The following is a 21,056-nucleotide window of genomic DNA, read 5'->3' as shown; positions in this document are numbered from 1 at the left end:
TAATACAGGAGTGTTTTTTTTGGTAGAATTGTACAGTCTCTAATACTCAGATGGCGACTAGCATTATTTTTCTTACTGTAAGAAAACAGATCTGGGGCTTCCCTGGTGGCGCAGTGGTTGAGAGTCCGCCTGCCGATGCAGGGGACGCGGGTTCGTGCCCCGGTCCGGGAAGATCCCACATGCCGCGGAGCGGCTGGGCCCGTGAGCCGTGGCTGCTGAGCCTGCGCGTCCGGAGCCTGTGCTCCGCAACGGGAGAGGCCACAGCAGTGAGAGGCCCGTGTACTGCAAAAAAAAAAAAAAAAAAAAAAAAAAAGAAAACAGATCTGTAATGTATCTTCTATTCAGGAGACAGGACTTAATCATTGTCATCTTTGGTACTTAGTGGTGCTGCCAAGGCAATGTGGTCAGAATGAGGATGGAATGTTAAATAAAAGAAACTGGGGAGAACATGAGCTCTGTTGAGTCATGTAAGCAACTATCTCAGCTTCCTCACCTAACACAGCACCAAAATGTGTTACTGCAGTTACAGAGTGCTGATTTAAAGGGAAGATGAAAAGGTAAATACACAAACACAAGCAGCTATGCATCTAGGAAGGATGTGAAAAGCTGAGATATGAAGGCAGGATAAAGCATCTCTTTTAAACTCTACAGCCCGCAGCGGTAAGCATGGTGCTGGCCCCATAGCAGGGGTTCCATAATGTTTGTTGATTGACCTATTTTTTGAAAGAATACTATAATGTACAAAGCAAAGAGCCCCCAAATGTCTTTATAAATCTTAAGAAACAGGCCTTTACTTTCCATATTCAGCTACAAAACACAAGTTTGAATTCAGAGTATATTTTGGGTTGCAGGTAAAGAAGGTAAAATGAATCAATGAAATCTGAAAATATTCAAAGGCTGTCTTTTCTCCCCAATTCAGGAATCCGAATTTCCTTTTGTTTCATCAACCTATTGTTTTCTGACTCGAACAAGACAACCATAATTTATTGAGCAGGAACCATGACTTGTTGGACTTTGCAGTCCCCAAGCATATCATAGTCCGGTGCCTGGTACATAAGACGGAATTACTATATATTGAAATGTTAGTTTTGGTTTCACTTTTTCTTCCTTTCCCAGATATTCCCCCTTTTTGCTATTTGTGTAAGACAACTTTCTCTTAATTCTCCCCAAATTTAATAAGACTACTCCATGCTCCCATTTTCTTGTTCACATCTGTGAACAAGACAGAAAGGATCCTGGCCTTCATGGACTTTACAATCAATCCAGGAAGGCAAACACTGAACAAATAACTATAGGTGTGACAAGTGTTAGGGAAGGCAAAGTTCTAGATGCGAGGAGGTATAATTGAGTCCAGGAGATCGTGGGAGGTATTCCCGGAGAACTGTGAGCTGAAGGAAAACAAGATTTGACTAGGTGAAACGGAGCGATCAGAAAGGCAGTGAGAGAAGTGCGTTCCAGGCAGATGGGACAGTATGCTCCAAACCTGGATTTGAGAGAGAGCATGATTTGTTCAAGGAACCTGAAAGGTGGAGCCTCTAGAGCAGGAGCGTGAGGGTGAACTCTTAAGAGGCCTCTATTGGACTCTTTTCCAGTGGTGTAGTGGGTGGTCTCTAAGTGGATTTGTAATCACAATAATATCAGTATTACAACGCCAAATGAGCTCTTTTGGTAGATGTAGATGATTTTGGAATTTGTTTGTTTGTTTGCTTTCCCAGGTCATGGTCAGTGAGTCAAGCAAATGAAACATCATTGAGCTTAGATAGTATATCCCACTAAATTCCTTGGTTCCTTAAGTTCCAAGGCAGGCAGTAAACTGGTGGTCAATCTATTAATTGAGGTCTAAGAAGTAATAGCCACACCCAAGTCAGTACTGCAACCCATTAAGCTGAGCTTTTCCTAGGCGACAGTGAATCATGGAAATTGTTCCAGGGACCCATGCTTTGGTCTTGCTTGCTGGTAGCTATAGATGTCATCAGAAGTTAATTTCCACATTCCTATAACCAAGACAAGAGCAATGGCCTGCCTTCCTCTTTGAACATTACCTTTCTTTTCCTTTTGTAAGCTTTAATTCTCCCTGTATAAAAATAATGAGGTAGAATATAGGTGGGGCCCGTAGAGTGATAACCCTACACGCAGCTTCCTGTCCTGCGGTTCCCTAATGCAAGGTTTTGCACCCTAGAGTCCTCTGGCATAATAACCTCTGGCTATGGAAGATGAGGGGGAATATTATTAGTTAACAGATTCCCAAAGCACACAGAATTTTTTTCTCAAATTAACCACCATCGCTGAGGAATATTGATAGGCAACACAAATTGTACATTCAACAAACTCTATTAAAAGTATTCTCCAGTATTCTCATCAAAGAACTCCTAGGAGGGCTTCCCTGGTGGCACAGTGGTTGAGAGTCCGCCTGCCGATGCAGGGGACACGGGTTCGTGCCCCGGTCTCGGAGGATCCCACGTGCCGCGGAGCGGCTGGGCCTGCGCGTCCAGAGCCTGTGCTCCGCAACGGGAGAAGCCACAACAGTGAGAGGCCCGCATACCAAAAAAAAAAAAAAAAAAAAAAGAACTCCTAGGAAAATGAATGCAATACTGAGATATACCTATATAATTGTACGGGTATTGGGGAGCATATTTTCTAATGCCCAGATGCCTCAGATTTAGTGGTGGTGGAATCGTATTCATTTTGTGAAAACCAAATAAACATTTGTCCTAAAAATGGTTAGAAAGCAGGATCAACTCTGCTTTATGAACATACAAGACTGTAAAATGATTTGCTATTGTCAGAGAGTTGGAGTGAGGTGTGGGAGGGAGATGCATTATTTTAAATTGTGTTTTAGGTGACAGAATGGGAGTCCATAATGTTCTAGTTCAGAGGAACTAGATTTTATTGATTCATTGATTGATTCATCAAAATTTATTGAATGATTGCTATCTTTCAGGCACTGTTATTCGGCACTGGGGACATAAAGATGAATAAGGCATGGTTCCTCACCTCCAAATGTTAATACTCCTTGGAGAAGACATGTAAATAAATGAATACTATACAATATGACATATATTCCAGTCCAGGTAGGTAGGAAGGCCTAAGTACAACTGAGTGATCAATTTCACTTGAGTGGAGGGTTGTAATCAGGGAAGATTTCCCAGGGAAAGTGATGTATTGTTCAGTGAGTAAGCTTTTGTCAGACAGACAAGGAAGAATAAGGGCATCCCAGACAGAGGGAAGAGTGTATTCAAAGGCAAAATGACATTTGACAATAGAGTACATGGAGGAAACTACAACCAGGAAGTGTGAGGCACACCATGAAGTGTGTGTTACATCATGGCCATGGCAGTGGAAACGTAACAGATTTCTTCCTTTGGGGGTACAGAGAGCTACTAACATTCCTCCAAACAGTTCCTATATTCTTATAATCTAAGATAGACATTAATAGGATCTCATAGAACCAGAAATCAATGCAAATGTTAGTGATCTTAAAGGCATTTTGTCCAGTGTAGTTGTTGATTTTACCTAACTCAGAGGACTTGTAGAGGAGACAGGCCTAGAGTAGCTGGCAGCCATCTTGTGACACATGGAGCCTAAAAGCACAGCCAATATAAAGGAACATAGCAGGCAGATAGGAGAAGATTAGATCCCGGTGACATGATGCAATCCTTGGTTTAAGACCCATCTGAAACATGTCTACTTCTGGACATAAGTCAGTTTGAATTTTCTGCTTAAGTCAGTTTGATTTTTTTTTTTTTTTTTTGGTCAGTTGTAACCTAACAGTTACATCTGGCATCTTCATTTTACAGTTCAGGACACCAATATCCAGCATGGCAAAGTGACTTGCTATCAAGGGGCTAGTTAAAAATTGAGACTTGGTCTTCCTTGGTGGCACAGTGGTTGAGAGTCCGCCTGCCGATGCAGGTGACGCAGGTTCGTGCCCCGGTCCAGGAAGATCCCACATGCCGCAGAGTGGCTGGGCCCGTGAGCCATGGCCGCTGAGCCTGCGCGTCCGGAGCCTGTGCTCCGCAACGGGAGAGGCCACAACAGTGAGAGGCCCGTGTACCACAAAAAAAAAAAAAAAAAAAAAAAAAAAAAATTGAGACTTGAACCCAGGTCTCTTGACTCAGGTCAGGCTTAGGAATATCCAGCATTTAAAAATTATCTGCATGTGATAAACATACATGTACTTAGAGATCTGCTTTGCAGTAACCACATATTTGAGAGTACAATTGAGTTTATTTTAAAAATACATTTCTACATGACAATGTTTTTAGAAAGAGCATGTGACCAAGACTTGTTGGTTCATGGCCCACTTTTGCCACTAATTACCTTTGTGACCTTGGGTCTATCTCTTTGGGCCTTAGTTGTTCACGTGATATAACTGTCTCTAAATCTTCCACCATTTCTATGGTTCTAAGCATAAGTACACCGAATTTTCAATGATCCATTGTGGATCTTACATATGGCTCTCTTCCCTGGGGTAAGCTTCCTCTTGAACTGTTTTGATATTATTGGGTTCAGCTTCACAGATACTTAACTGAACACCAATTATGGGCTAGGTGTTGCAAAAGAGAATGATTATTTCTAATCAGTATTGCTTACTTACTTTTTTATTCTCAGATGCAATTTGATATTGTTTGCTGCTCCGAAGTATTAAACAATGCTTTCTAATCCAGGGAATGTGTGATTCCAAATAGGAGTGGGATTAGACAGAGGGATGATCTGTCACTGTACATCAGTTGGAGAGGTGATGCCATAGTGTCCAACAGTCAGAGGGAGGAATAGAGCAGAGTCCTGAGAAGTACAGCAGATTGGGAACCACATATGTATACAAAGGCACATTCCTGCCCAAATAGAATTGGATTTGGATCGTTAGTCTTCAGGAGATCTGCACCACAGTGATCACTATGGATAACTTTGGGTCTTTTCAGATTACCTCTGAGGTTAATGACAACTTGCTAATATTTTTCTTTATAAGACATTATGAGACATTAATTAATGCTTGATGTATTCTTTTGGATAATCTTTTTGTAATATAACAATTCATTTGACTCACCGAAGTAATTTTCTAGCTTGTATAAAGACCAGCTTCAGTCAGTTTCTTAGCCTGTCTACATTTGAACAATTCCATTTGCTGGAGAATGACTCTGGAGTTCCATGACCTCACTTGAGGAGTCTTGGAGAGGAACAAAGATGCTGGCTCTGCAGTTTGCTGGAGCCAGATTCCAGCACTGCACTTCTCTAACCATTCTTGCCTGTCTGACCGTGCACACGTGACTTAAGCTCTCTGAGCCGCAGCTTTGTCATCAGTCAAATGGGAATAATGATATCTCCCTCAAAGTACTGCCCAACACGGTGATCATTTACAGCATAGCTTGAATAAATGCTATTAGGTAATATAGTATTAGTGAGGTTTTCTTGGGACTGTGTTCAAGTGATACATAAGGTTCCAAAGAAGAAAAATGGCAGGAGCAGGAGACACTCTAACTTGTAAGGTTGATACACAGTATGAAGATGCACCACAGTTTGATAATTTCATTTGACCATAAGATAAAATGGTAGAATTTGTCCTAGTTAACTACTACCTTGCTTTGTAACTTGGGGAAAAGTATTTAACTTCTCTAGACTTCCACTTATTCATAGTTAAATTCAGGGTAATATTGCTGTCTTATTTCATAGAAACTGAAAGGAGATAATGAATATGAAAGTCTCTGAGGGTAGAAAGCAAGAATGTGAAAGTTCATGTTAATATAGTACAATTAACATTAAAAGTTAATAATAGTATAGATCATTCCTTTTCTGTGCATAGTAAAAATTGTTATATTTTTGTACTGGCCCTACTGTTAATTAAAATATTATTTTCTCTGCTTATTAATTTCTGGGAGGCTAACTGATATTGCCTTCATACTTTATAAAGGGTCCTAGAAAAGCAATATTTGTCAGATGTTTCAGGCAAAATAGTAAAAAGGGAATAGTTATACATGTTGAAAAGAGCTATTGTCAATATATAGTTTCTTCTACCAAGAAAATAATCCTTTCCCTCTAAAGAGCTATTAATTTTTAGAGCAATATTTCCACTATTCAAAAAGATTATGTAGGTAGTCTTTGTCCGCGCCATGGAACATGGTCCGATCCGGCGTTTAGCCCCGCGCCTGGGCATCGCCGAGCCGGAGGTGCTGAGCTTCCTGCATGAAGTGCCCCTTGGACAGGGCTTATTTAATTAAACTTTCTGGTTTGAACAAGAAGATGTATCAGAGTTGTCTTAAATCTTTTGAGTGTTTACTGGGCCTGAACTCGAATATTGGAATAAGAGACCTAGCTGTACAGTTTAGCTGTGCAAAAGCAGTGAACATGGCTTCAAAGGTACTGCAAAGCTATGAGTCCAGTCTTCCACAAACACAGCAGGTGGATCTTGACTTACCCAGGCCGCTTTTCACCACTGCTGCACTACTTTCAGCATGCAAGATTCTAAAGCTAAAGGTGGACAAAAATAAAATGGCAGCCACATCCGGTGTAAAAAAAGCCATGTTTGATCGACTCTGTAAACAGTTAGAGAAGACTGGGCAGCAGATCGACAGAGAGCCTGGAGATTCAGCTACTCCACCATGGAAGAAAAAGAAGACAGTGGTTGAACCTTCAGCAACGGAAACAGAGAATGTAGTAGAGATCCCACATAAACGGCAGAAAGATGAAGATCTGACACAGGATTATGAACAGTGGAAAAGGAAAATTTTGGAAAATGCTGTCAAAGCACAAAAGGCTACAACAGAGTGATTTCAGCTCCCGGACCACCTGTACTGCAAACCAGCGGTGCATCTGCCACCTCAAGGAAGATGTGAGGGCTTTGGAAATTTGTTTGAACTTTTATAACAAGGATCCTATCCTTAATAGCAAAGAAGCCAGCATTGGGGCTGAGCAGGGTGGCTCTCACATGGGCAGCAAATTTGTTAGATTAGCCACAGTGCCTGGTTGGCTCAGCCTTGGCTCCCCACAGGTCTGCTCTCTCCTACAAAATGTCATTGAAGCTATTTTGCTTTCTTGTTTTGTTTTAAGCAAAAGACGGTCTCCTGTCCTATCCAGAATATGAAATTCAAGCTGAATGGAGTCTAAAGATTTTACTTGTTTTTGTGTTAATCTCTTGGTTTGACTAAATATATAGTACAACCTAAGTTAATAAATATTATTTCTATATGCAAAAAAAGATTATGTAGAACATGTGTTAAACCATTATTTATCTCTGCAAAATATTTCTAAGAGCATATGTGCATCTAGGCTAGGAAAGTATGCAAAAATCCCCTAGCATTTTCACATCGAGCCACATGTATTTAACAAACACCACCTCAAAGAGGAACATTACCACCAAAGCACTACACAGTAAGGAGGGAACTGAGAGATTTCTAAGAATATATGGGTGTAATTTTCTGTTAACCGAGAGTGATTGACAATTCGTGGAAATCTGCCTTCAAAATAACCTCTTTGCAGCACTCTTAGTTTTACTTGGTGTGAAGGAAACTGCTTGTTTCTTATCCATTTAGCTACCAGAAACTCTTTTTCTTTGCCATCCTAATTGTCTAAATCCATATGGATATATTATGCAAAATCCATGTTTATTTAATTTTTTTTTAATACCAGTGTTTTGTTTTGTTTTTCCTATTTGAGAGTTGGTTGAAATAAGATCATGTACAGAAGACTATGGTGTAGTCTACATCTAAAGTCATTATATGCACCTGGGGGATTTTAATAAAATCTGAGGTCCTAGAATTTTAAGATCATTTTCCAAAGGGATGAGTTTTATTTCATTTCATATGCATGAATAAAGAGAAACTAAATTGTGCTGCTAAAAATAGTAATTCCCAAATAAGAAAGAGGAATTAGAAGAAAAAGTCAAGCTGAATTTATTTTATCCACAGAACCTGCTTTAAGGGGGATTATGAAACTATCACTAAATAAAGGCTTTGACGGAGGAGGTAGAATAGCACTTGAGGGACCCATCGGCCACTTTGGGATACATAGCACATGCGAAGTAAACTTCAGACTTCAGCTATTTGCTTCCTGTTGCCTCCCCATTAAAATCTTTGTCCATGCCAATACTCTCAGTATGCTGCTCACTGAGATGCTCTTAGACTTTACTGGGTTCCTGTACTTCCCTATTCCTCATCCTGTGCTCGGCTCTGAGTCCAGAGAGGGGATCTTCATATTGTGGATCGTGGTTCAGAGAAAGTCTTCATTCTGAAAAACCTGGTTTGCTAAGCCAAATTAGTTTGCCATGAAATTTTCGGAAGTTCACGTCCACACTTTAGATTTCCATCTGTTCTGCCAATGATGTTCTAGACCATTATTCCTGTATGTAATGGGTATACCACTGGTGGTAGAAGAGAGGATTTTAGGTGGTAGTAGATAAATGTTTATTTTGACTGCTTGTACTTAAAAAAAAATTAATTAATTAATTAATTTTGGGCTGTGTTGGGTCTTCGTTGCAGTGCATGGGCTTCTCATTGCAGTAGCTTCTCTTCTTGCAGAGCACGGGCTCTAGGCACACGGGCTTCAGTAGTCGTGGCACACGGGCTCAATATTTGTGGCTCGTGGGCTCTAGAGCACAAGCTCAGTAGTTGTGGCACATGGGCTTAGTTGCTCCGCAGCATGTGGGATCTTTGTGGACCAGGGGTCGAACCCGTGTCCCCTGCATTGGCAGGCGGATTCTTAACCACTGCGCCACCAGGGAAGCCCCTGATTGTTCTTTTAATGCATATAAAAATATGAGTTTTCCATTTATGACAGTGATGTAACGTTTCTTCTTTAAACACATTTAAATGAAAAATATGAACTATTGAAAGATATATTAATAAGAATTCTGGAGGAACTCAGGTATGGTAAAAAAAACAGGAAATTGGCATGTGAGGATTGGGAAGCACTGTTAAATACTCTAGGCCATCACCTTGCTTACCCTTAGGCCCGTAAACTAGTCAGATTCTCTCAAAAGTCAGGACGTCCTTGGCATTTTGGCCTTTACCTTAAGAATGTCAGGCAATGATGAGGAAATACACCTCAGGAGATTCTAGGAGATCTTTGACGTGGACAGTGGTGATAAATATGAAAGAAGGAGTCACAGGGTATGATGGAAATAGAGGAAAGGACACTGAAATTTAGCAGTTGGGATTTGGAAATGTTTACTGAAAGAAGAAGAATTTACTGGGATGAACAGGAGATAGCCAGGTAGAGAAGAAGAGGAAAGGAATGATGTATTCCAAGCTTATTTCTCAAACCACAATTCCCAATTGTGAGCTTTTGGGCTTAGTCTGGAGGAGATGGGAAGAACCAGGCTCTCTGAAACTTCATTCCTGGCATTCAAGTGTATGTAGCTTGATTTTTACTGCTTCCCCTGCAGAGGATGGAACAGGGTAATGGTCTCCTCTATGATCGGTCACACCCAATGGGAGACAGGGCAACAGCAAAAGAGGTGAACCACCTAAGGGATCACCACTCACCTGAAATAAAGTTGCAGGAATGAGAAGGGATTTCTCCCTGTATTTAATACATTCCAGAAATGTCAGATTTCGCTGTCTGAGACTGTCTTACAGCAGGGGAACTATGCATTCCTAAGGGGTCTACTAAAACCCCTGCAATACTTGGAGGGGTGATGAGGGAGCAATGCTGGAGATCTTGCTCTTCTCAGCAGAGTTTGCATCTTTCCCTCTTAAGTCAGGCATGTTTGATAGAAAAGTGAACTACTGGCAGCCTCAGCTTGGAGAAAGAGGTTTGAGTTCCTTTTCAAACTTTTTCAGAATGACATAGAACAGGGATGTCTAATAGAAATATAACGTGAGCCACACAGATCATTATAAGTTTTTAATAAAGACATTATAAAAGTAAAAGGAAAGAGGTGAAATTAATTTTAATAATATATTTTGTTTAACTCAACATATCTAAAACATTTTAACATATAATAAATATGTAAAATACTGAAATGTTTTGCATCTCCTTTCATGTACATATTTGCTCTCTGGGGCATATTTTCCACCTACATATAGAACATGTCAATTAGGATATTAAATTGTCCTTGAAAATAATATTTAGATTTCATAATATTGAAAAACTAAATTTATATATCCAAAATGCCTCAAACATGCTTAAAGTTTTCCAATAACTGAATTAAATATTAGTTTAATATAAAATAATTATACTTATTTTTTCAATTAACTTAAGTTAAACAAAAATAAAATTTCAGTTTCTCAGTTCCACTAGCCATGTGTCGGTACACTATTGCACTTGAGGCTAGTGGCAACTGTATTTGGATCATAAGGTAGAAGAAAAAATCAAAATAAATTTTTGGGGTCACTTTTACTTCCTTTACTTCTGTAATGATTACCAAGGTAGGAATTTCATAGCAGGCTGGGTAATGAAAGCACATTGGACAAAGGCTCAGAAACCCTTGTTCTAGACCAGGCTCCATCATTGATCATGCTCTCCTATAATTTGAGGAGAATGATACCTGCTTCTCTGCCTTGTTGGTTTTTGCATTAGATGCTTTGGAGATCCAATAATGTCCTAAATGACAAATTTCCGGAGTTTGAATTGTCCTCAGGTATCTTAACCAATGGTTCTCAAATGCTTGTCCACAGACCAAGTGTTTTTTCCCCACATGATTTTCCTCCATATTTTTAAGGTTTTTATTTTCATCAAAACCTTTCTTAAATGAATTTACCAACTCCAATTCCTTCAACAATTTTTCCCCCAGGTCAGGGTTTTAATTTCACTATCATGGTTTTTCTCAAGTGAACATGTTCTTGTTTGTCTCTATTTTTCTTAATTGCAATATCTTGAACTGAATGCACTTAAGATAAGACTTGACCAGTGTAAGGTAGAGTAGGGCAGTCATCTTCCTGATCCAGATACCATGCTTCTATTAATGCAGTCTTTAGCTTTTGTATTTGCTTGCTTTTCAATTTTTTTTTCTTTTTTGGTAGCCATAGTCAATTGACTCATATCAAGCTTATCAGTAACTGAAACCCCTGTTTGCCCTCTTCCTGTACTTGTTTGATTAATTTTGTTGCACTTTCTGAAATACCTCATTTTTTTTTTGAAAAAAACCAAAAACAAAAAACCCAACAGTTGATCTTGCCTCTACACCTGTCTCTATGTTTTCTTACCTATCCAACATTTTAAGCCATATTGTGTTCAATTTGAACAGGGGGTGTAAAGGGGCTTGAGAAGTCTTAGGGAAGTGCCTCTCAGACTTTAACAAACACGTATCTATACTGGAGATCTTGTTAAAATGCTAATTCTGATTCAGGAGATCTGGGGCAGGGTCCAAGATTTTACATTTCTAACAAGCTCCCATAGATTACATTTTGTACCAGAAAATCTTGGAGTATCTGAAGGGTTTTCTTACAACTAATCTTCCTTCCATATTTTCTTCATTATCAGATGAATATGCATTTTCTTACTGTAAACCAGCTCTGAGATCCTTTAAAATCTGGGGCTTATGTATGCAGAGTTTTGAGATTCTCAGTTCTTTAAGGGAAGGAGCCATGTATACTCTTCTTTTGGGCTACCTCATAGTCTGGTAAAATAAGAGTGTTAATAAATGGTGCTGATTTTTACTGAGTTTGTTTGGCTCCCTGGTGAGAGCTGGAAAAGGCCACAATCATGCAAACCTTACTGAGGAGGCAGGGGCAACTACCACCAACGTGGTTGTCAATCTCTGCAAAATACGTCTTCAATTGACCTTGTATCAGATTTCATTTTTAATTTCCTCAGTTCTAATTCATTTTGTCAAAATTAAAAAGAAGTAAATGCAAAATGTAAATATTGGAGATCATTTAATTTCATTGGTGGGTGGAAGAGAGGAAGGCTGAAAGAAGGTGTGAAGGTTCCTGCACTGGGTGAGGAAACTACTTGTGGAAAACTGAATTTAGTCCTGTTGGAAGATTCGGGGCTCTTCAATGCCGTTTATACTCTCAGATGCAGACCCAAAGTGAGGTAAAAAGTGGGTGCTTTTTCTTCTTCAGAATGGAAATTTGCCCTATATTTTTTTTTCCCACTCCTTTCTTTATCATCTCTAGATCTACGTTTTCCCTTAGATGCCCCTCTCCTTCCTCTACTGTTACAGCTTTTTTTCTTCTTAATCTTCTTGGGTTCATCTAGCCTTGTACTGCATTTATCACACTCTGAAAATCTACTGTTTGTCAAAGTGTCTTTCTAGTAATACAGATAGCCCTCACTCGATACCTTTAATGTGGTTTCTGTAGAGTCATATAGAGCAGCATTGCTTTATGGAAATGAATTTGACTGAATCTTCTTCTTCACCAAAGCAAGGCTGATAGGAGGTATGGAAAACCACGTGTACTTCACACTTACATGTGTGAAAGGGGCCTGTTGGAGTGTTTTTTGCTCTCTACTAAATCTCAGAGGTGGTGCTGAGTAACTGTCAGAGGCATGAGCTGTTAAGAAGTCCCAATTTGGCTGGCTCTGTGCAATCAAATGCAGCCAGCCCTGTTTGTATGTGAAAGGACTGGGTTTTCCCCAAGCTGTTGGTAATGATGCAAGAACAGACTTTCCCCTCTCTGGCTCCCTGGAGTAAAATGGCTGCCAAGGTATTTGGAATAGAACTTGAAAATGTACTCATCACTGGAAGACAGTAACAAGGATCCTTTGATATTTTTGTGTTCACCATGATCACCTAGCATCCACTTCCTTCTTAGGTAAGGATTCTGAAACATCATCGGTTGATGCAAGCTTGTGACCTGGCTACCTCTGCTCAGGATACAATGTGGAGGAGGGGCGCAGGCGGCCCTATTTGGATTGGGAGTCCTTAAGGAACAGAAGTTTACAGAAGAGTTCTAGTGGAGCCCATCAGGGAGCAGAAAGAAACCAAACACAATGGGGAATGGTTAACAATTAAAACCAGCCCTTGCTTGTGTGGTCCTGTGTTTCACCACATCATTCTAATAAAATGGACTGCTGGGAGGAAGAATGGATTTCTGATAGTTTATGAAGCCAAAAACCTGTTGAAGACTCTTTATAAGGTAGTGGGGAAAATGGCAAAACCCTCAAAATTTCAGGGAAGTTACTTAACAGCTCTGATTACCACAGGCCACCAGGCTGTTGGGTCATGGGATCATGGCTGCACGATGAAGAAAATAGGAGGTGGGCTGAGCCAGACTCAGAAACAATTCCAAAATGCACTAGGACTTTCCAGGAGGCTAGTTCTTTTTATTTTTTAAAAAACAAAGCTTATTTATTTTTTTGCATTGAAAATTAACCTATGCTCATTAAAAATATCATAAAATGTCAATAAGAAGAAAAATAAACAGTATAAGTTCTGCTTCCACCAACTAGAGTCAACCCCCATTCACACTGTGGTGCATTATTCTTGTTGTTGTTCTCTATGCTTTGAACAAAAACATAATTATGTCCATATGGTAGATATAATTTTGACTCCTTTTTAAATTTTAGCTTGTCAAAGTCTATTTTGTGTTGTTTCAAAGTTGTCACGCACAATTTGTCATGTACGTTTTAATGACTGCTTTTGTAAGTTTGAGCCAAAAATTACTTATTCATTCCTATGCTGTTAGGCTTTTTTTTTTTTTTTTTTATTATAACTACTGAGGCCACGTGTCTTGAACATTTTGGATTAATTCCCCAAAATTAATTCTCGGGGAGGTTATTTACTTTTCTGTGATGGGCAGAGTCTAGTGGATCTATGATTGAATTCTTATGTGATTTAAGAGAATAGTGTTGTCTAGGCCAGTATCTGCAACTGTATTGCCAACCTAGTGGCACTTGAATCACCGAAGTCCCTCTCTGCTCCAGCCTTACCTGCAACCAGCAGGCTCAGTCCTGTCCGACCAGCCCAAGGGAGAGGGATCCTGGGGATTAAAGAAACAGGAACTAACTGCTCTTCTGAGTGCAGTATGCAAATTGATTCAAGAGAGCCCCTGGGACATGCTGTGCTCAGTGAGCTGAAATCCCCCCTTTTAGTGCTCTTATGGTTAGGCCCTGTGGGGGAATCGGGTTGAGGGGAGTGGGTTTGTTTACTAGCCCTGTAATCTTGGGCAAGTCTCTTAACCCCCCCGAGACTCAGTTTTTCCATCTGGTACTCAACCGCTTGAAGGGTTGATGTAACAATTAGAGAAAATGTTTGTAAAAGAATTAACACAGCGCCCGATCTGTGATGAATACTCAGTAAAAGTTAGCTAGCACCCTCCTCCTCGTTGTTGTTGCTGTGTCCTGCTAACCTCTTTTCCCGAGGCCTTCATTCTGCCTCCCACAGCCCTTCAAATACCCCCAGCCACAGGCTTTCTGGAATCAGGTTGTTTCACCCCCTGATAAAGAATTTTGGCACTCTAGCTGATCTGACCACCAGACTTGCCCACCTCCAGAAAATGACATCTCTTCAGACTGGTTCCCTTTACTTCTACCTGAGCTTACCTGAGTGTCTACTTTTCTTTACTTCTATCTGAGCTTAAACTTTATGTATTGGCTAAGGCAAGAACTTTATGTTTAGGGAGGAGAGTATAATTATGTACTGTATACCATATATCTGTGGTAAATTGGGCTCTATACAAAACATATAGAGAACTGTGTTTATTAACTTTATTTAGAGTCAGGACACCCAACTCTGGTTAGGTGGTAGTTGGATAAGTCAGACCTGGGCAGTGGAAGAACCAAATCACACAAACTAGAAATTTCCACTTGGCTGAGCTGTATAATCTGGGCAGGCCTCAGGTGTGAGTCAGGGGAAGAAATCTGGAAGGACAAATGCCATATCAGAGGATGTTTCATGACTGGTGATTATTAGAGGTCCAGGTTGGAGAAAGGCAATTGTGATGTAGAAGGCCTAACTTAGGATTTGTTCACTGAAAAGGAGGCTAGGAGCAGGAGGAGAACATGAAACAGGAATTACATAGATTTGTGTCATAATAGCAAAAACAACAACTATATTAGCTTAATAATTCTAATAGCTTGCTATATGCCAGTCCCTGTACTTATATTAAGATATTTACATATACTATCCATCCAAATCTCATTTAATAGGTATTAATATCATCTTCATTTTCCTGATGAGAAAACTGAGTCTTAGACGAAGTAATTTGCTCAAGGTTATAGGCATGTAATTAGCAAAGCAGGGATTTGAATTTAGATGTGTTTTTCTCTAAAGCTTGGATTCAGATAAATAGATCTGGCAGCACTAGAAGATTAAATGCAGTGGGGGTTAGGGGGACTGGATGCACAGTGACCACTAATGGAGTGACTTTTAGTATTCAAGAGAGCTATGAGCATCTAAAGTAAGGGAGCTGCAGTAGGGATGGAGAGGAAGATACACATACAAGATCGGGTAGGAAGGTATACTCCAACAGTGGCTTCCAAATCTCGATGAGTATCAGATTCTTTGTGGAAGTTCTGTATATTTATTTTTGAAAGTAGATTCCCACAGCATACCTCAGGCCTTCTGAATCAGAATCTCTGGGGCAGGGCTTCGTATTTATACAAAGCACCCTAGTTCTGAAGCTCTGCCAGGTTTACGAACCACAGATCTATTGGCCTTGATTTAGATGTTTGGGGTGGAATATGAGAGATGGAAGATTCTAGGACGACATCCAAATTTCTGAATTTTGTGACTGAGTGAATTATGGGCACACTCCACTAAGCTAAGAAATAGCAATAGTTTTGAAGGATAAGATGCTGAGTTCAGTTTTGGACATGTTGAGATGGACCAGTCCTGTGGGGAGTTGGATACCAGAGTCTAAAGCTTGGAGGAGAGGCCAAGGCTGAAAATTTAGATATGGAGGTCATTGGTATTTGGAGGGTGGTTGCTGTATATTTTACATGGAATTTTCAAAATATCCAAACCTTCAATTTTTTCTCAATAATCAAATAGTCACTCTACATCTTAAGTACATTCCCTTTCTGACTCTTTTTCTGACTCCTGACCGAGTCTATTGCTTTTTAAATTTAAGTAACCACTTCTTTATAGCTCCTTCAGAGTCATGCATTGTTATAAGTACTTATTTGCATCATCTCATGGGATTCAAACCAACCACTTGTTAAAGTAAAATTTATTATCCCTATATTTTAGATGAAGAGATTTAGGGAGGCTATGTAATTTGCCTAAAGTAATGTAGAATCAAATGGTTGAGTCAGAATTTGAACCTAAGATTCCTTCTGACTCCAGCTTCAGAGCTTTTTGGCTATTTCACAATAGAGCTGTTCCCAGGTCAGGCAGACAATAGTCATATTACCTTTGCAAAAGAAGCAATGCAATCTACCATCAGTAAATTTTACAGGCTAATTCCAAAGTATGCTTAAATACAGAAAAATACATTTAGAAAAAATGAGTTCAATGTTTTTGGAGGCACGGGATGCTTAGTAAATAATACTTATTTAATAAAATGAGTTTATGTGTACTTTCCTGGGACCATTAGGATTGAACTGATCAATGTACCTTTTGAACTTTGTCTAATAGCACATGGAGTAGTTTACATTTTCTGTACTCTCAGAGAAAGGGGGTGGGGAGGGGTATAGTATTGGTTTTATGGCTCAGGAAATTCTGTTGCATGGTTTGGCCTTCCAGGATTTTCCCAACTTTGTGTTGTATATTCAGATTTGGGTTGAAATTAAAATGGGCTCTTGGTAAGCTCAAGTTGAAAATATGTCTCAGCACTAACATTGTTATTCTTTAGATTTGGATAAATACAGACAACTGCCACGTCTTCTTGGTAGCACTGGTAAGTATGAGAAGGCCTGGTTAAAAATATGCAGGCCATTATGAAGATTGGCAGGTTAGAGTTGATACACTAAAAGAAATTACATTCTTTTCCACAAGATGAGTCATACAGCTGAAACTGTGTGGTATATCATCTGGGCCAACAAACATAATAATGGTATTTAACCTTCAAGTGATAGATATCTAAGATAACACTACACCTAGATGACAACTCAGGTGACAATAGCCCAGCTTTTTTGGAATGGAAACAGAAGAAATGCTAATTGAGCAATTATTTTTTCATAGGGAACTCAAATAAGGTAACACTATTAGAGCTTTAATAATCCCCAATAAACTCTGGTTACTAAAATTCAAGATAAAAGTAACTTCTACCCGTATGTAAAATATGGAACTATTTGGGCTATGATCAAGGAGAAAAGGTCTGTCAGTTAATTAAGAGTTAGGTAGCTAGAATTTGCTCCCAGATCCAGGTAAGCATAAGGTAAGGGAAAACTCACCTAGCTGTGAAAAGGCAAACTTACCGTCAAGTTTGTTTTCCCTAGCCCCACCCAGCCAATTGCATTCCTATTGCCCAGGTGTGCCTGTTTATCCCCAAGTCCCAGCCACACCTACTCCCTGTTCTAACCCCACACCAAGGAACATATAAAAAGCCCCTCCCTTTAGATCTCAGAGCACATATCTTGGAGTCACTATTGATTCTTGACCTACTTCCCCTTGTCCATCCTGTCTAGACAGGTATACCAACGTCTTTTCTATTCTACACTCGGCACATAGTAGTTGTGAAATATCTGTTTGTGCCTAGATTTGGTATTGACTCTTGTTTTTCTGTTCTTCCACATCTTAGCTTGTACCTTTGATCTCATTTCATAACCTCTTGATTTTGTCCTTCGGTATTTGGTTGTGAAGACCCTCAGGAGGCGGGAGAGTTCAACGCAAAGAACATGGGATTTGGGATCAGAAAGACCCAAGTTCAGATCTTTGTTCCGTATTTACCAGTTTTGTAAACTCTAAGAAATCACTCCCTTTATTTGGCCCTTAATTTTATATCTTGAAAATTGGAGTTAAAAATGTCTGTATTATAGAGTTATTGTTGGGATGAAAATCAAAATAAATACAAAGAACTTGGCACCCTTTTGGTGCTCAATCAATATTTCAATATTTGTTGAATGGCCATTTCCTGTCTCCTCATGTCTGCGACCAGATCCAAATTCAGTCATTTATTTGATTCCATTCATTCTGGACTGGGGAATAAAGCCAAGAATTATGCTTAGAAAGCATTTATAACACTAGTAACTCGAGAGAGGTTTATAGACCATCTCATTTACTGGAGCTAAAGCTATCTGTCAGGGCCAGATTAAAACACAGACAAGACCTATGCACAGGTGAGATAAAGGTGCCCCTCCACATATTCCACATGTAAGTTAAAATTTAAAAAAATAAAAATGTCTAACAAAGCCCAATAATGTTCTTTTTTTCCCCCATGATGTCTGCTCTGCAGCTTTTTAAAAATATCAAATTCTTAAAAACAATAACAACAACCAGTTTTAAAATTGGTCTGAGATTGCCCTTGCAGGCCTTTCCTGCTCACAGTAGCTGAGGCAGGTAGAATAGGGGAGAAGGATTATCAACCAATCAATGTTTTTTAAACCCCTGAGATAAAATTTTTTTGAGAGTTTACTCTATTTGGACCCTTAAAAAAAAACTGTTAGCTTCCATCTTCTGTGTGTATTTTGTCTATTTGGCCCAGGTTTCTATTACTTGTGACACTGAAATAAGAGTTTTCTCCAATATTAATCCTTAGACTTTCTGCATGTCCCAACTTGTTAAAGTCTTGTGTTAATGCAAGCTCATGGCAAACAATGTGGATTGAATACCCAACAGACATTCCCCTCATAATTCCTTGCCAAGAGAACCCCAATACTGTTCAGTTATTAGGCCCATGTTCTTTATTGATACCTCCTTAGCCTCAGTGGGTGAATGAGGATTAGGTTAAGGCAATCCTGGTGTAATTCCTTTTCTTCTTGCTAATGTTTGATTTTATACAGGGGCAATCTTGCTTGAGAAATGTGAAGGCAAGTAATGGAACTTTTAGGTTTCCTTTGCTCTGCAAATGGACAAAAGGTTCAAACTTTCCTGAATCCGGTCATTGTTGGACGATGACTGGTGCCATGGAAGCTCTCTTGAGATCATGAGAAAATGAATATGAGGACAAAACTGACATGCTAAGAATGGCAGAGGAAAATATGGCAAGAACCTCGATCCTTGATGTCACTGAGTCACTGACTGAATCTATGCTGGAACTATTAGAAATCAGTCCTTATTGTTGAAGATACTTTTAGTCATGTTTTCTATTACAAGCATTTAAAAGCATCCTAGGTAATTAATGCTAAAGGCATCTCTCACAATTTTTACTTATTTTTCAGAAACGCTTACTAGAAATTGCTATTGCTGGTTATAAGATTTATTCTAAATAGATTGAATTTTCTAAAAGATTGTCAATCTCTCTAAAAATAAAAGCATGACTTGATTAGCAATTGTTTAGTCTGGTATTTCTCAAATTTCTATTATTTACATCCCAGTTTTATGATTTTGTCATATCCTTGTGTCATCTATACTAATAAAAATATTTTTCTTTAAGTTGTTCCTTCTTTTTAGCATTAAATACATCTATTTAAAAATAAACTTTCTTATTAACTAAGATTGAAAACCAGTATTATTTGCCTTAAATAGAAGATAATCATAAAAAGAAATACCATGAACTGAGTAATGTTATTAAATTCTTGCCAGATATAGTTTCCTGTTAAGACTGAGCTGGAGGCCTGCTATTTCTGTTGAAAGGAGACACTAGGGAGGGTTCCTGAAGTGGTAAAATAATCCCTATGCCAACTGGTACTATTTCTTTGCCATAACCGGAAGAACTAAAAAAGAATGTCAAGGGAGATATCTATTACTAGCTGAATTTATCTAAATGTCATGCCGGTGCCTTCTAAAATCGTCTGGTATGCCACCAGTGCTCTGATTGCCCCTAAAACTGACTTGCCAGATAGCTTTCAAGGGCCTGGCACACTGAGCAATACCTCCTGCAGAAAGGCTCACAGTAACCTTGAGGAGAGGAAAAAAGACCAAGAATCAGCCTTTGTTGTGATTATGAAAGGTCATAAGAAGCCAATGTTGCAATGTTTTATTATACTTGATAGTAAAGCAAAGACAAGTAGTCATTTATTATTCTCTCCATGTCAATGTTTTTTTACCTTTTGGAATCAGTTGCTGCATTGAGAATTTTTGGACAACTATGGTACTTCTACTCAGGAAAATGCACAACTGTACGCACACACACACACACACAATTTTCACAGACAATCAGAAGGTCCACAGACCTTAGACTAAGAACCAGCATTCTATATATTTTACACACGTTCTCCTACAGCCCACCATGTGACTCAGTTCAATACAAATTGCGGCTGAGAGCAAAACATGGTTTTCTGAATATGTCTAAGAATGAGTAAGAGTAGTAGGTTAATTTAAATGCACTAAACTGGAGACTTACTCTCCCTTAAACATCTACTTTGAATAGACATAGGTTACACTGGTATTGCCTTCCAGGAGGTTTCGAGAGACGAGGCCAGGTTCTATAAAAGAGTATCAGCCAACTCTACAAAGTCATCCTTCTGAAGTTTGAAATACCACTGAATGTACCTAGTAAAATTATCCCTGGGCAAGCAGACTCCCAAGCCTGGGTGGAGTTCATAAGAGTTACTTAGGTAAAATAAACAAAAAAGACAGAAACTTTGGATTGCCTTTGTCTGAACTTGAGTGTCTGGATGGATCAGCAAAAGCAGCAAACCACACACCTGCTTGTCAAAGCAAAGAGAAACCTAACAGGCACCTGTTTCTTACACTGTCAACTCAGTGTAAGATCTGCAAAGATCTCTCAGGATTCTAATTTATGATGGCCCAGCAGTCCTTAAAAACACCCCCTCCTTTTTTTCCAGCCAAATAGCTCTACCTTTAAAAGGCACAGGATGAGTAGCAAGATGAAATGAACCATTTTAATCTCTAATTTCAAATGATAATATTAAAAACATTCAGTAGTAGGACTAAGACATTAACTATGTAATAAAACCTAGAATAGTTTTTGGACCAAATTTTAATGGGTTATGAAATCACAAATTAAGCTTTTTAATTTTTTTCTCTAAATTTGGTATTAGATTGAGCTAATGGTTAATTTTTTAAATTTGTAAATGATTCAATTAAAACACGTTCCTTCCAAACATTACAAAAAATGGATTTAAAGTATTTGATCTTGAAGAGGAGATCTAATTGGTGATGTTCACCTGAT

At 39.1% G+C, this 21,056-nt stretch overlaps 1 pseudogene; it reads left to right on the top strand.

Annotated features, from left to right (window-relative positions):
• The first annotated feature begins 297 nt into the window (after window positions 1-297).
• LOC109549919 (origin recognition complex subunit 6 pseudogene) lies at window positions 298-19,354 on the top strand (annotated as a pseudogene).
• The last annotated feature ends 1,702 nt before the right edge of the window (window positions 19,355-21,056 follow it).

Source organism: Tursiops truncatus, chromosome 6, assembly GCF_011762595.2.
Source record: "Tursiops truncatus isolate mTurTru1 chromosome 6, mTurTru1.mat.Y, whole genome shotgun sequence".
NCBI lineage: Eukaryota > Metazoa > Chordata > Mammalia > Artiodactyla > Delphinidae > Tursiops > Tursiops truncatus.
Note: the sequence above shows the minus strand (reverse complement) of the source record. Positions and strands in the feature narration are given on the sequence as shown.